Here is a 14,429-nt window from a genome sequence, read left to right as displayed (position 1 = left end):
GTATTTTGTTGAGAATTTTTGCATCTGTGTTCATTAGAGAGATTGGTCTGTCATTTTCTTGTAGTAGCTTTTTTTGGCTTTGGTATTGGGTGATATTGGCTTCATAAAATGTGTTGCGTATTTTTCCCTCGTTTTCTTTTCTTTGGAATAGTTTAAATGGGATTAGTGTTAATTTTTTTACAAAATGCTTAGTAGAATTCACTTGTGAAGCCGTCTGATCCTGGACTTTTCTTTGCTGGGAGATTTTTGATGATGGATTCAATTTCTTTAAATGTGATTGGCTTGTTAAGTTCTTGTGTTTCTTGTAGCATAAGCATAGGTTGTGTATTTCTAGGAATTTATCCATTTCATCTAGGTTGTCTGTACGTTGATGTACAGTTTCTCACAATATCCTCTTTATCCTTTTTATGTCTGTGGAGTCATTTGTAACTTCCCCCCTTTCATTTCTGATTTTATTTATTTGCCATCTTCTCTCTTTTTTTCTTTGTTAGTCTAGCTAGGGGTTTGTCAATTTTATTAATCTTCTCAAAGAACCAACTTTTCGTTTGGTTGATTCTCTCTGTTGTTTTTTTGTCCTCAATTTCATTTATTTCTCCTCTAATCTTTATTATTCCTTTCCTTCTCCTTGCTTTGGGATTGGTTTGTTGTTGTTTTTCTAGTTTCTCTAAGTTGTTTCTCTGAGTTTAGCTCTTTTTTCTTTTTTAATATTGATTGACCTAAAAGTTTAGGGCTATAAATTTGCCTCTCAAGACAGGCTTCACTGTATTTATCCCATAAATAAGTTTTGATAAGTTGTGTTTTCATTTTCATTTGTCTCAATATATTTACTGATTTGACTTGCAACTTCTTCTTGGACCCCACAATAGTGTTGTTCATCCTCCACACATATGCGAATATAATTTTTCCTTTCTGTTATTAATTTCCACTTGCATTCTATTATCATATGAGAAGGTGCTTTGTATAATTTCAGTCTTTTTATATTTATTGAGAGCTGCATTTGTGCCATTATATGTGGTCTGTCCTGGAGAAAGGTCCATGGGCACTTGAGAAAAAATGTAACTTGGTGAGTTTGGACGCAGTGTTCTGTATATGTTTGTTAGGTCTGACTTGTTTATCATATTGTTCAAGTTCTGTTTCCTTGTTGATCTTCTATCTAGTTTTTCTATCTAATGATGTGAGTGGGGTGTTGAAGACTCCAATGATTATTGTAGAGATGTCTATTTCTCCCTTCAGGTTTTTAAAAATTTATTTATTTATTTATTTATCCTCTCCCCCTGTTTTGTTCTTGCTCTCTGCCTCTGTTCTTTATGTCCACTCACCATCAGCTCTCTGTGTCTGATTGTCTTCTATTCTTGTCTTCTCTTTAGGAGGCACTGGGAACCGATGGCAGACCTTCGATGTGGGAGAGAGGCACTCAGTCACTTGAGCCACCTCAGCTCCTTGATTCTCTGTGTCTCCCATTGTCCCTCCTCTGTGTCCTTTGTTGTGTCAGCTCTCTGCGCAGGCCAGGTCACTTTCTCCAGGAGGCCCCAGGAAGACAGGAGCCCAGTCACTTGACCCACATCTGCTTCCCTTTCCCTTCAGTTTTGCCAGTTTGTCTCATGTATTTTGGGGCACCCTGTTAGGTTCATAGATCTTTATGACTGTTATATCTACCTCGTGGATTGTCCCTTTTATTAATATATAATAGCCTTCTGTATCTCTTACAACTTTTTTGTATTTAAAGTGTGTTTGTCTGATATTAGCATAGCTACCCCTGTTCTTTTTTGGTTACTATTCGCTTGAAGTATGTTTTTCCAACCTTTCACTTTGAGCTGGTTTGTATCCCTGGGTCTCAGGTGCGTTTCTTGTAAGCAGCATATGGATGGCTCATGTTTTTTAACCCATTCTGTCAGCCTGCATGTTTCGATTGGAGAGTTTAATCCATTCACATTCAGTGATATTATTGTAAATGCATTATTTACCTCCACTATTTCATTCGGTTTTCTTACGTAATATCATATTTTTGCCTGTCCTTTTAGTCTTTTGGTTATCCTTTCCCTATTCTTCCTTCTTTACTTTCCTCCAGGCCCCTCTCTCCTCTGTCTTTATTTCAGGTTCTAAGGCTTCCTTTAATATTTCCTGTGAGCGTGGATTCTTTCTTGCAAATGCTCTTAGCTTCTGTTTATGAATATTGTACACTCACTTTCGTATTTGAAGGATAATTTTGCTGGATAAAGAATTCTCGGCTGACAGTTTTTCTCTTTCAGTATCCTAGTGGTATTCCATTGTCTTCTTGCCTTCATGGTTTCTGAAGAGAAATCCATGCTAAGTCTTATTGGGCATACATTATATTTGATGGTTTGTTTTTCCTTTGCTGCTCTCATAATTTTCTCTTGCTCTTTGACTTTTTATTTTTTTATGCTTCACACTTTTTTTTATTTGCAACTATATGGATCTTTGACATTTGACATTCTGAATAGTATGTGTTTTGGAGTAGGCCTATTGAGAATAATTCTGATTGGTGTTTGGTGCGCTTCTTGGACATGGAAGTTCATTTCTTTTGTGGCATTGGGAAATTTTCAGCTCAAGAGTATTTCCTCAAATGCTCTTTCTGCCCCTGTTCTCTTCCCTTCTTCTGGAACTCCTGATTTGTGTTGTCATTCAACTCTCTGAGCCCCTGTTCAGTTTTTTCCATTTTTTTCTCTTTGTGTTCTTTTCTCTTCAATTTCAGCTGTTCTGTTTTTGGTATCACTTATTTTTTCTTCTATCATTTCGAGTATGCCTCTAATGTTTTTTTTTTCCACTTTTTTTTTCTCATTCTGGAGATTATAACCTTGAAGGGCAGGCAAAAGTTTGGCTATGCTGTCGACATAGAAGTTGGGGACCATCTTCCTCTTGGATATGCAGTTGCTTTCCTGATTGCTCTTGACTTCCTTGAGGATGGAGACTCCAGTGAGGATCAGGATGGTCTTCAGGCCACAGGTGACGCCCAGGAGGATGTCTGTGTCCACCCAGTCTCCCACCGTGACGGTGCGCTAGGGGTTGTTGGCTCTGTACTCTTTGGACATGCAGTTGAAGATGAAGCGGCTGGGCTTGCCGATAATGTCGGTCTGGTTCTTGGTGGCCATCTCAATAGTGCACACCAGGCAGCTCGTACCCGCAATGAAGTGGCATTCTCCAGCAGGAGTTGGTTGTCCATGTTGGTGCCCACAAGCATGCAGCCGGGCCGCTGCAGGTAATGCACAGCTTGGACGAGCTTCATGTAGGTGAAGTGCGTGTCAAAGCCCACCACCATGGCACGCACATTGGTTTCGAGCGGCCATGTCCAGCCAGTCACTGGGGCCATCACCCCACAACAGCTCGGGCCCCACACCCATGCAGGTAATGTTGGTGGCCTCTAGCTCGGCTGCCAGTGCTGTACCACCCAGCACATAGGCCTTCGGGGCTGGTGTGCCCACCAGGTGCTGGTGCAGGTAGAGGGCTGTGCTCATGACCTCATGGCTGGTGCCTGGCCCGGCTCAGCCATCAAAGCCCAGGTACTGCGGCTTCTCTGGGTAGGCCTCACAGGTCTCACTGCTGTTGTTGGTGATGAAGCCCAGGCACTTGCCACAGGGCCTCAGGTGTGCCAGACACTGCCGCTCCACCACGTCAAAGCATGCTGTTGCATTTGAACAGCAGCATGTCTGTGTTGGCCAGCAGTGCCCAGGCCCATTCGGCGCTTAGCCACATGCAGTGGGGGCCGCAGCCACCCCTGGCCCTCTTATGTGTTTTTGATCTCATCTGTTGTGTTTTTCATTCCCATGACCTCTGTTACTTTTCTGTTCAGGATTTCAGATTTTTCTTTGTGCTTGCTCAAAGTCATCTTCTTTTCTTTTTTCCCTCCTCAATGACGTCTAGATATCATTTATCTCTGTACTCCTGTTGTCTTTCAACTCATTAACCTGATTTTGGAAATTTGTGTGCATCTCGCTAATAAGTTGTCTCGAATCGTGCCTCTCCTCTTGGGCTTTGAAATATTCCTTTTCTTGGGCCATGTCTTTCATTTTCTTAGTATGGCTCATAATTTTTTTGCTAATGTCTAGGCATCTGATTAGGATGTAGTTTACCCAAATGCTCATTATCTTTCTCTTTTGTAGGGATTTAGTGGAGATAACCAGTGTGTTACCACTCCTCTTTGATTCTTGCCTTGACCTGGATTGTTAGGATTGTCTCTGCTAGTTGCTCAGAACTGGGCTCTGGACCCAATAACTGGTTGCAGACCTGCTTCCTAGGGCCTTGGGGAGGTAAGTTATAAAGACCCGAAAAAGGCTCTCTTACTTACTTTTAATTTTCTCACATGCACTTCCTTGTTCTGCCAGCAGATGGTGCTCTTTGGCAGTGCTCAGTTCAGTGCCTGGTGGGAGTGTATTTGTTGCAACACGGACTGGATCATTGTGACAGAGCTTCCTGCCTAGAGGCTGAGGGCCATGTAATTCAAACTTTCTCAGAGACAGTTCTCCAGCCTTCTCTGGCAGCCTCCCCCTCCCCAACCTTTTCCTCGGTAGGAAATATTTCCACTCCCCTCTGAGTCCTTAACCATCAGTCCAGGTTAGTAGAGAAGGAGATTGGGAGGGTTGTCTATCTCTAGCCCCTTGCCAGCCCCTAAGGCAGATAATGGCATGGCTCCACTAGACCTGGAAGGGCTGCTGGGATACAGCAGACCAAATTTGTGAGTCAAAAGCTGAGTCAGCCTTAGGCTGTGTCCCTCTCTCCCCTTTCCTGGAATGATGGATTCTTTGAGCCCCCTTTGTCTGTAGCTGCAGGCCCAGAGACCTGAGAGTACTAAAGTGTCTTCAGTGAGGGTGAGGGTGCTGTCAGTAGAAGCCGCTGGTTTCAATTCAGAGCTCTGTCATTGTGATTCCCCTGCTTTATCCCTTTCTCCTCTGGGCGGTGTCCAGCCTTGGAGTGTTGTCCTAAACCCAGAAGATCTTTTTCCAGGGTCTTTCAGCCTATACTTTAGCTCTTTTTCTGGAGAAGAGAGTCTCATGTCTTTCTAATCTGCCACCTTCCTGGAAGTATATTCTCAATTCTAACTCTTTGAGTTTGCTTATTATAATTTTTTCATGTCAGTGCAATTATACAATATTTGTCTTTTTGTGTTTAGGTTATTTCAGTCAGCATAATGACCTTAATGGTCCTTCCTGTTGCGTGCAGCAGGATTTATTCCTTTTTACGGCAGTATAATATTTCAGTCGTATGTATATGCCACATTTTGTTTATCCATTCATCATTTGATGGACGCTTGTGAATAATGCTGCTATGAACGTCGGTGTACAAATATCTGATTGAGTCCTTGCTTTCTTCTGGGTATATACCTAATAGTGTGATTGCCAGGTTTTATGTAATTGTATATGTAGTTTCTTTAGGAATTGCCAAACTATGTTCCACAGCTGCTGCGCTGTTATACATTCCCAACAGCAATGAATGAGTCTCCCTAAATTTCTATATCCTCTCCAATGTGTATAATTTTCTATTTTTTTAATAGTAATCATTCTAGTGGGTGTGAAATTATATCTCTGTGGTTTTGATTTGCATTTCCCCAATTGCTAGTGATGTTGAGCATCTTTTCATATGCTTTTTATCTAATTGTATATCCCCTTTTGAGAAATGTCTATTCAATGTCTTTTGCCCATTTTAATTGGGATATTGGTATTTTAATTGTTGAGTTGTAGTATTTCTGTTTTTTTCTTTTTAAACAAATCAGTTTTATTGATACATATTAATAAAGCATACAATTCATCCAAAGTGTAAAGAATTTGTTTATATATTCTGGATAGTAAGCCTGTGTCAGATATGTGGTTTCCGTTCTGAGGAGATCTCATTTATCTATTTTTTTTTCTTTTGTTGCTTATGTTTTGGGTGTAAACTTTAAGAAAACAATTGCCTAATATAAGATCCTATATTGTCTTTAAGAAACCATTGCCTAATACAATTCCCTGTATTTTCTTCTATTAGTTTTTTAGTGTTGTTCTTTTATTTAGATCTTTGATCCATTAATTTCTGTATATGGTATGAGATAGGGGTCTTTTTTCATTCTTTTGCATATGGATATCCAATTCTTCCAGCACCATTTGTTGAAGAGACTATTTTTAATTGAGTGGAATTGGCAGCCTTATCAAAAATCATTTGGCTGTAGATGTGAGGGTCTATTTCTGAGCTCTCAAATCTATTTCATTGATCAATATACCTATTCTTGTGTTAGTACTAAGCTGTTTTGACCATTGTAGCTTTGTTATATGCTTTAAAGTCAGGAAATATGAGTTCTCCAAGTTCATTCTTCTTTTTCAATATATGTTTGGCTATTTGGTGCCCCAATTAGCCCCAAATAGCCTATTTGATAATAGGTTTTCCATTTCTGCAAAGTAGGCAGTTGGAATTTTGACTGGAATTGCATTGAATCTGTAATTTTGGGTAGAATTGACATCTTAATGATATTTAGTCTTCCAATCCCTGAAGGCGGAATATCCTTCCATTTATATAGGTCTTCTTTGGTTTCTTTTAGCAATGTTTTGTAGTTTTCTGTGTGCAAGTCCTCAATATCCTTGGTTTAATTTTTCCCAGATATTTAATACTTGTTATTGTATATGGAATTTTTTTCTCTTTTTCCTCCTGAGAGTGCTCATTACTAGTGTATAGAAACAACTTTTTTTTTTTAGGTACTGGTGGTCGGGGATTGAACCTATGACCTCGTATATGGGAAGCCAGTGCTCAACCACTGAGCCACATTATCTTTCCTGCTTTGGTTTTTTCGTTTGTTTTGCTTGTTAGTTTTTTGTTGTTTTTTTTCCAGGAGGCACTGGGATCCAAACTCAGAACCTCCCATATGGGAGGTATAAGCTCAACCATTTGAGCCATATCTGCTCCCAAAATACTACTGATATTTGCATATTAATATTGTACCCTGCCATTTTGCTGAATTTCATTATTAACCCTAGTAGCTTTGTTGTAGATTTTTGGGGACTTTCTATATGCATAGGATCATGTCATTTGCAAATAGAAAAAGTTTTACTTCTCCTCCTGTTTGGTGCGTATTATTTCTTTTTCTTGCCTTAACTGCTCTGGCTAGAACTTCCAATACAGTGTTGAATGACAGCAGTGACAGTGGTCATCCTTGTCTTGTTACAGATCTTAGAGGGAAAGCTTTCAGTCTTTCACCATTGAGTATGATGTTAACTGTGGGTTTTTCATATATGCCCTTTATCACGTTTAGGAAGTTTCTTCCTAGTCCTACTTTTCTAAGTGTTTTAATCAAACTAGGATGCCGAATTTTGTCAGATGCCTTTCCTGTGTCACTCGATAAAATTGTGGTTATTATGTTGCACCACCTTACATTATTACCTGGGATAAATCACACTTGATCATGGTGTATAATTCTTTTAATGTGCTGTTGGATTAGGTTTGCAAATATTTTGTTGAGGATTTTCGCATCCATATTCATATTAGAAATTGGTCTGTAATTTTCTTGTCTTATAATATCTTTATCTGACTTTGGAATTAGGGTTATGTAGGCCTCATAGAATGGGTTTAGCTAGTGTTTCCTCCTCCTCAACTTTTTGAATGAGTATGAGCAAGATTGGTTTATTTCTTTTTGGAATGTTTGCTAGAATTCTATGAAGCTATCTGATCCTGGACTTTTCTTAGTGGGATATTTTTTTATGACTGATTCATTTTCTTTACTTATAATTGGTCTTGTTTCTTCTAGAGTCAATATACGTTGTGTGTTTTTAGGAATTTTACCATTTCATATAGGTTGTCTAGTTTGTTGGTATACAGTTGTTCATTGTAGCCTCTTATAATCATTTATTTACATCTTTCTTTTTTTCTTTGCCAGCCTAGCTAAGGATTTGTCAATTGATCTTTTCAAAGAACCAACTTTGGTTTCTTTAATTTTCTTTATTGTTTTTTCATTCTCCATTTCCTTTATTCTGCTCTAACCTTTGTTACTTATTTCCTTCTGCTTACTTTGGGATTAGTTGTTTGTTCTTTTTCTAGTTCTCCCAGGTATGCAGTTAGGTCTTAGAGTTTAGCTCTTTTTTCTTTTTTTTACTGTGAGTGTTTAGGGCTATAAATTTCCCTTTCAACACTGACTTTGCTGCATCCCATTAAGTTTTTTTTTTTGAAAGATTTATTTCTTTCTCTCCCCTTCCCCCCCACCCCTGTTGTCTGTTCTCTGTGTCTTTTTGCTGCATCTTGTTTGTCCTCTTCTGTTGTTGTCAGAGGCACAGGAATCTGTGTTTCTTTTTGTTGCATCATCTTGTTGTGTCAGCTGGCACCATTCCTGGGCAGGCTGCACTTTCTTTTGTGCTGGGCGGCTCCTTACGGGGCACACTCCTTGCGCGTGGGGCTCCCCTACATGGGGGACACCCCTGCATGGCACGGCACTCCTTGAGCGCATCAGCACTGTGCCTGGGCCAGCTGCACACAGGTCAAGGAGGCCCGGGGTTTGAACTGCGGACCTCCCATGTGGTAGACGGACGCCCTAACCACTGGGCCAAGTCTGCTGCCCCCGTAAGTTTTTTTCCCCCCGTAAGTTTTAATATGTTATGTTCTCATTTTTATTTGCCTTAAGATATTTACTGAGTTCCTTTATGGTTTCTTTTTTGACCCACTGATTGCTTAAGAGTGTGTTATTTAACCTCTATATGTTTGTGGATTTTCCTGTAATTGATTTTATATTTATTGAAACTTTTTTTGTGACCCAACATGTGGTTTATCCTGGAGAATGATCCATAAGCACTTGAGAAGAATGTACATCCTGCTGTTTTGGGGTTTATTGTTCTGTATATTGTCTTTAGGTCTGAATGGTTCACTTACCATATTATTTAAGTTCTATGTATCCTTTAAAAAATTCTATTTTAAGGAGGCACTGGGGATTGAATCTGGGACCTCATATATGGGAAGTAGGCACTCAGCCAATTGTGCCACACTTGCTTCCCTCTGTGTCTTTATTAATATTTTGTCTAGATAGTCTATCTATTGGTGAAATCAGTATATTGAATTCACTAACTATTATTGTAGAGTTGTCTGTTTCTTCCTTCACTTTTTTTTTTAAAGATTTATTTTTTCATCCCCCCCGCCTTCACTTGCCACTTGCACTCACTCTCTGCTCTCTGTGTCCATTCGCTGCACATTGTTCTTTGTCTGCTTGTCTTCTCTTCTTGACTTCTCTCTTTTTTTTTTAAAAGATTTATTTATTTATTTATGTAACTCCCCCCCCTTCCCCCAGTTGTCTGTTCTCTGTGTCTATTTGCTGCATCTTGTTTCTTTGTCCGCTTCTGTTGTTGTTAGGGCATGGGAAGTGTGGGCGGCGCCATTCCTGGGCAGGCTGCACTTTCTTTCGCGCTGGGCGGCTCTCCTTACGGGTGCACTCCTTGTGCGTGGGGCTCCCCAACGCGGGGGACACCCCTGCGTGGCAGGACACTACTTGCGCGCATCAGCACTGCGCATGGGCCAGCTCCACACGGGTCAAGGAGGCCCGGGGTTTGAACCGCGGACCTCTTATGTGGTAGATGGATGCCCTAACCACTGGGCCAAGTCCGTTTCCCTTCTTGACTTCTCTTTAGGAGACACTGGGAACCCCAATCCTGGAACATTCTGACAAGGGAGAAAGGCACTCAGGCGCTCAAGGCACCTCAACTTCTGGTTTGTTGTGTCTCTCATTGTTTTTACTCTGTGTCTCTTTTTTGTTGCATCATCTTGTTGCATCAGCTCTCCATGCGGGCCAGCTTGCCTACACCAGGGGGCCCTGGGAACTGAACCCGGGACCTCCTTATGGTAGATGGAAGCCCAATGTCTTGAGCCACATGTTTCCCTCTCCCTTCACTTTTTTTTCACCAGTGTTTGCCTCAGTATGTGGGGGAACTATGGTAAGATGTGTATATATTTATGAATTTTTTTTTTTTTTAGGATTGCCCCTTTCATTAATATACAGTGTCCCATCTTTGTTTCAGGTAGCCAGAAGGAGTGCTGATGTAAAATATCAGAAGTCTGTTAGCTTTTATAAAGGTTAGTTGGGGTAAATGCTTGCAGTTACAAGGCCCTAAAGAGTCCAAATCAAGGATATTTCCTCACCCAAGTTTCTAGCCATGTGGTGAAGCAAATATGGCGGGCAACCCTTGCCTGGTCTCGCCTTCCTTCTTCCTCTTAAGGCTCCATGGACCCAGCTTCTTCCAGTCTCAGCTGTAGGCCTCTTCCCGCGGCTTCTCGTCACATGACAGGACTGAAACGACCAAATTCTTTCCTCTTCTGTGTTTTTTTTTTAAAAAAAGATTCCCCCAGTTGTCTGCTCTCTGTGTCCATTTGCTGTGTTTTCTTCTGTGTCCACTTGTATTCTTGTCAGCAGCACCAGGAATCTGTGTCTCTCTTTGTTGCGCCATCTTGCTGCATCACCTCCCCATGTGTGCAGCGCCATTCCTGGGCAGACTGCACTTTTTTCATGTGGGCGGCTCTCCTTACAGGGTATACTCCTTGCATGTGAGGCTCCCCTACATGGGGAACACCGCTGTGTGGCATGGCACTTCTTGCGCGCATCAGCACTGTGTGTGGGCCAGTTCACCACACGGGTCAGGAGGCCCTGGGTTTGAACCCTGGACCTCCCATGTGATAGGCAGATGCTCTATCCATTGAGCCAGATCCGCTTCCCCCTTCCGTATCGTTTTCTTCTGTTTGTCTTTTTGAGCGAGTGTCCATTTATTTAGCCCATCTAGGACGTGGGGACTCAACCCTGAGTTATACCCTATTGACATGATTGAATCAAAGCTCTAATCTTAACATAATTTAATCAAAGACATCTTATCTGAATCTAACATAATCAAAAAGGTTCACACCCAGAGGAACAGACCAATTTGCAAACATAATATCTTTTTTTGGAATTCATAAATAATTTAAAAACTGCCAAAGTTTCTTTTAATAGCTTTTGACTTAAAGTCTATTCTGTCCGATATTAGTATAGCTATCAAAGCTCTTTTTTTAAAAAAAAACTTTTTAATTCATTGAAATTTATCACTCATACATAAACATACCTAAACAAGTGTATAATAGTTGTGAACTTACAAAGCAAACGTAGATAACATCGAACAACCATATATAACATCTCACCCTACCACCAATAACTTGCATTGTTTTTAAACCTTTTTAAGTAATGACTAAAGAGCATTGTCAAAATATTACCACTAAACAAAGTATTTTCCCCCAACCAATCTGATTATTTTTATCTTTACATCATTTATATATGAACATACATAAACAATTACGTATATAGTAAAAGTTGTGAACTTACAAAGCAAACATGCATAACATCATACAGGAGTCCCATACATCAACCCTCCACCAAAACCTTGCATTGTCATGAGACATTTGTTAGAAGCTATGAAAGAACACTGTCAAAATCTTACTAATCATTATCTTACATTTGGTGTGTTTTTCCCCCAACCCAACCTATTATTATTTTTTACATGGTTTTTTTTTTTTGGCAGATGTTGTAAACTTATAAAACAATCATGCACATGTGCAGAATTCCCAAACAACACCCCTCCATCAACACACCACAGTGAGGTGTGTCATTTGTCCAAGCTCTTTTTTGGTTGCTATTTGCATAGATTATCTTTTCTAACCTTTCACTTTGTTACTCTTGTCAACAGCATGTAGTTGGATTATGTTCTTTTGTCCATTCAGCCAGTTTGTATCTTTTTTTTTGTCTTTTTTTTTTTTTTTAATATTACATTAAAAAAATGTGAGGTCCCCATATACCCCCCACCCCCCTCACCCCACTCCTCCCCCCATAACAACAGTCTCCTCCATCATCATGAGACATTAATTGCATTTGGTGAATACATCTCTGAGCACTGCTGCACCTCATGGTCAATGGTCCATCCACATCATAGCACTCACTCTCCCACATTCCACCCAGTAGGCCATGGGAGGACATACAATGTCCAGTAACTGTCCCTGCAGCACCACCCAGGACAACTCCAAGTCCTGAAAATACCCCCACAACTCATCTCTTCCTCCCATTCCCTATCCCCAGCAGCCACCATGGCCACTCTCTCCACACCAATGCCACATTTTCTTTGATTACTAATCACAGTAGTTCATGAATAGAATATCAGTAAGTCCATTCTAATCTATACTCTATTCCTCCATCCTGTGGACCTTGGAATGGTTGTGTCCATTCCACATCTATATCAAGAGAGGGCTTAGATTCCACATGGATGCTGGATGCAATTTGTATCTTTTGATTGGAATTTCAATCCATTACTATTCAGTGATATTAATTGAAAGGCAGTACTCTAGCCATTTTGTCCTTTGGTATTTATTTATCATATCTTTCTGTTGTCTCTTTTCCTTTATTGCAGTCTCCTTTTTTGTATAGTTATCTCTTGTGCTGTTTCTGACTGACACCTTCTGATTCTGTATGTGTGTCTTTGTGTGTGTGTTCTTCTTTTGTGGTACTGGGGCAAATTGAACTTGGGACCTCCTATATGGGACGCCAGGACTCAACCTATGAGCCACATCGGTTCCCCGGAGTTGTTAGTTTGTTCTTTTTTTGCTTGCTTGCTTGTTTTTAAGGAGGTACGGGGAACCTAACCCGGGACCTCCCTTGTGGGAAGCAGGTTCTCAACTGCATTAGCCACATCTACCCCTTCTGTATGTTTTCAAAAAACTTTTCTTTGTGGTTACCCTGGGCTTTATATTACATAACCTACACCTATAAACTGAGGATTTGAAGATACCAACTTTACTTCAGGAGTATACATGTTCTTTTTTTTTAATATTTATTTATTTATTTTTAATTCCCCCCCTTCCCCCCCGGTTGTCTGTTCTCTGTGTCTATTTGCTGTGTCTTGTTTCTTTGTCCGCTTCTGTTGTCGTCAGCGGCACGGGAAGTGTGGGCAGCGCCATTCCTGGGCAGGCTGCACTTTCTTTTGCGCTGGGCAGCTCTCCTTACGGGGCACACTGCTTGCGCATGGGGCTCCCCTACGCGGGGGACACCCCTGCGTGGCAGGGCACTCCTTGCGCGCATCAGCACTGCGCATGGGCCAGCTCCACACGAGTCAAGGAGGCCCGGGGTTTGAACCGCGGACCTCCCAGAGTATACATGTTCTTTGTTCCCATATTCCTTTTTCCTATCTTTGTGCGGTTTTTGTTCACTTACCACTTTGTTTTGCATGTCCTTTATTGGGAGATAACCTTTTTTTCTTGTTCAGTTTTATTCTGACTCTTATAGGAATTAGAAGAGTAGAGTTGTATATTGAGGATACAGCACTATTGGGTTTTGTATTTATGCATTTATTTGTTTTTAATTCATTTCTTCACACTATACAACCCACTCTCACCTGACTTTTCCTTTCAGCCTGCAGAAGTCCCTTTAGTAAGTCTTGTAGGGCAGGTCTCTTGTTGATGAACTCTCTTAGTTTTTGTTTATCTATGCATATTTTAAACTTTTCCTCATTTTTGAAGGACAGTTTCATTGGACATAGAATTTTTGGCTGGCAGTTTTTCTCTTTCAGTACCTTAAATATATCATACGATTGCCATTGCCTTCTTGCCTCCATGGTTTCTGCTGAGAAATTGGCAATAGTCTTATTGAGGATCCCATGTAAGAGACATTTTCTCTTTTCATTTTTCTCTTTCCGCTTTCGAAATTCTCTATTTTTGGCATTTGGTATTTTAATTATGTGTGTCTTAGAATAGGTCTTAACAGGGCTTATTCTGTTTGGAGTACATTGCACTTTTTGTACATATATATTTATGTTTTTCATTAGAGTTGGGAAATATTCAGCTATTTTTTCCTCAAATATTCTTTCCCTTTTCCCTTCTCCTTCTGGAACACCCATGATGTATATGTTTTGTGTGCTTTATGCTGTCACACAAATCCCTGACAATACTGATCAATCTTTTTCTATTCTTTATTTTTCTGACTGTATGATTTTGATTGTTCTGTCTTTTATTAATAGTTCACTATTCTTTTCCACCTGTTCAAATCTCCTCTTGTGTGCCTCTAGTGCAAATCTCCTTTTCTGTTCCACAGACCCCTTTGCCAGTCAAGTGAAAACCACAGACCTCTTACTAAGTCCACACTATACTGCATATTATTTGATAAATATACCATACCCACACCAACACGTTCCCCACAAGAATAATGTTCTATTGAATTTAAATTCAATGTCATGAACCCCTTGTTACGAACTCCTTTTCTAGTGGTTTTTTTTTTTTAGGTACAGGGGCCAGGGATTGAATCTGGGACCCTCATGTGTAGGAAGCCACATCAGCTTCCCCGAGTTAATTTTCTTGTTTGTTTTGCTTGTTCTTTGTGTTTGTTTTTTCATGAGGACCTGGAAACTGAGTCTGGGACCTTGCATGTGGGAGGCAGGCACCCAAGTGCTCGAACCACATCTGCTCCCCCTAGT

General features: G+C 40.5%; 1 protein-coding gene and 1 pseudogene across 2 annotated transcripts in view; one reads left to right on the top strand and one right to left on the bottom strand.

Moving 5' to 3' along the window:
* KDM2A (lysine demethylase 2A) overlaps positions 1-14,429 on the top strand; it is a 132,855-nt gene that overhangs the window by 37,433 nt on the left and 80,993 nt on the right. The window lies entirely within an intron of this gene.
* Positions 2,282-3,711, bottom strand: LOC139439734 (glycerol-3-phosphate phosphatase-like; annotated as a pseudogene).

Source organism: Dasypus novemcinctus, chromosome 10 (genome assembly GCF_030445035.2).
Source record: "Dasypus novemcinctus isolate mDasNov1 chromosome 10, mDasNov1.1.hap2, whole genome shotgun sequence".
NCBI lineage: Eukaryota > Metazoa > Chordata > Mammalia > Cingulata > Dasypodidae > Dasypus > Dasypus novemcinctus.
The sequence above is the reverse complement of the archived record's forward strand: the minus strand, read 5'-3'. Positions and strand labels throughout refer to the sequence as shown.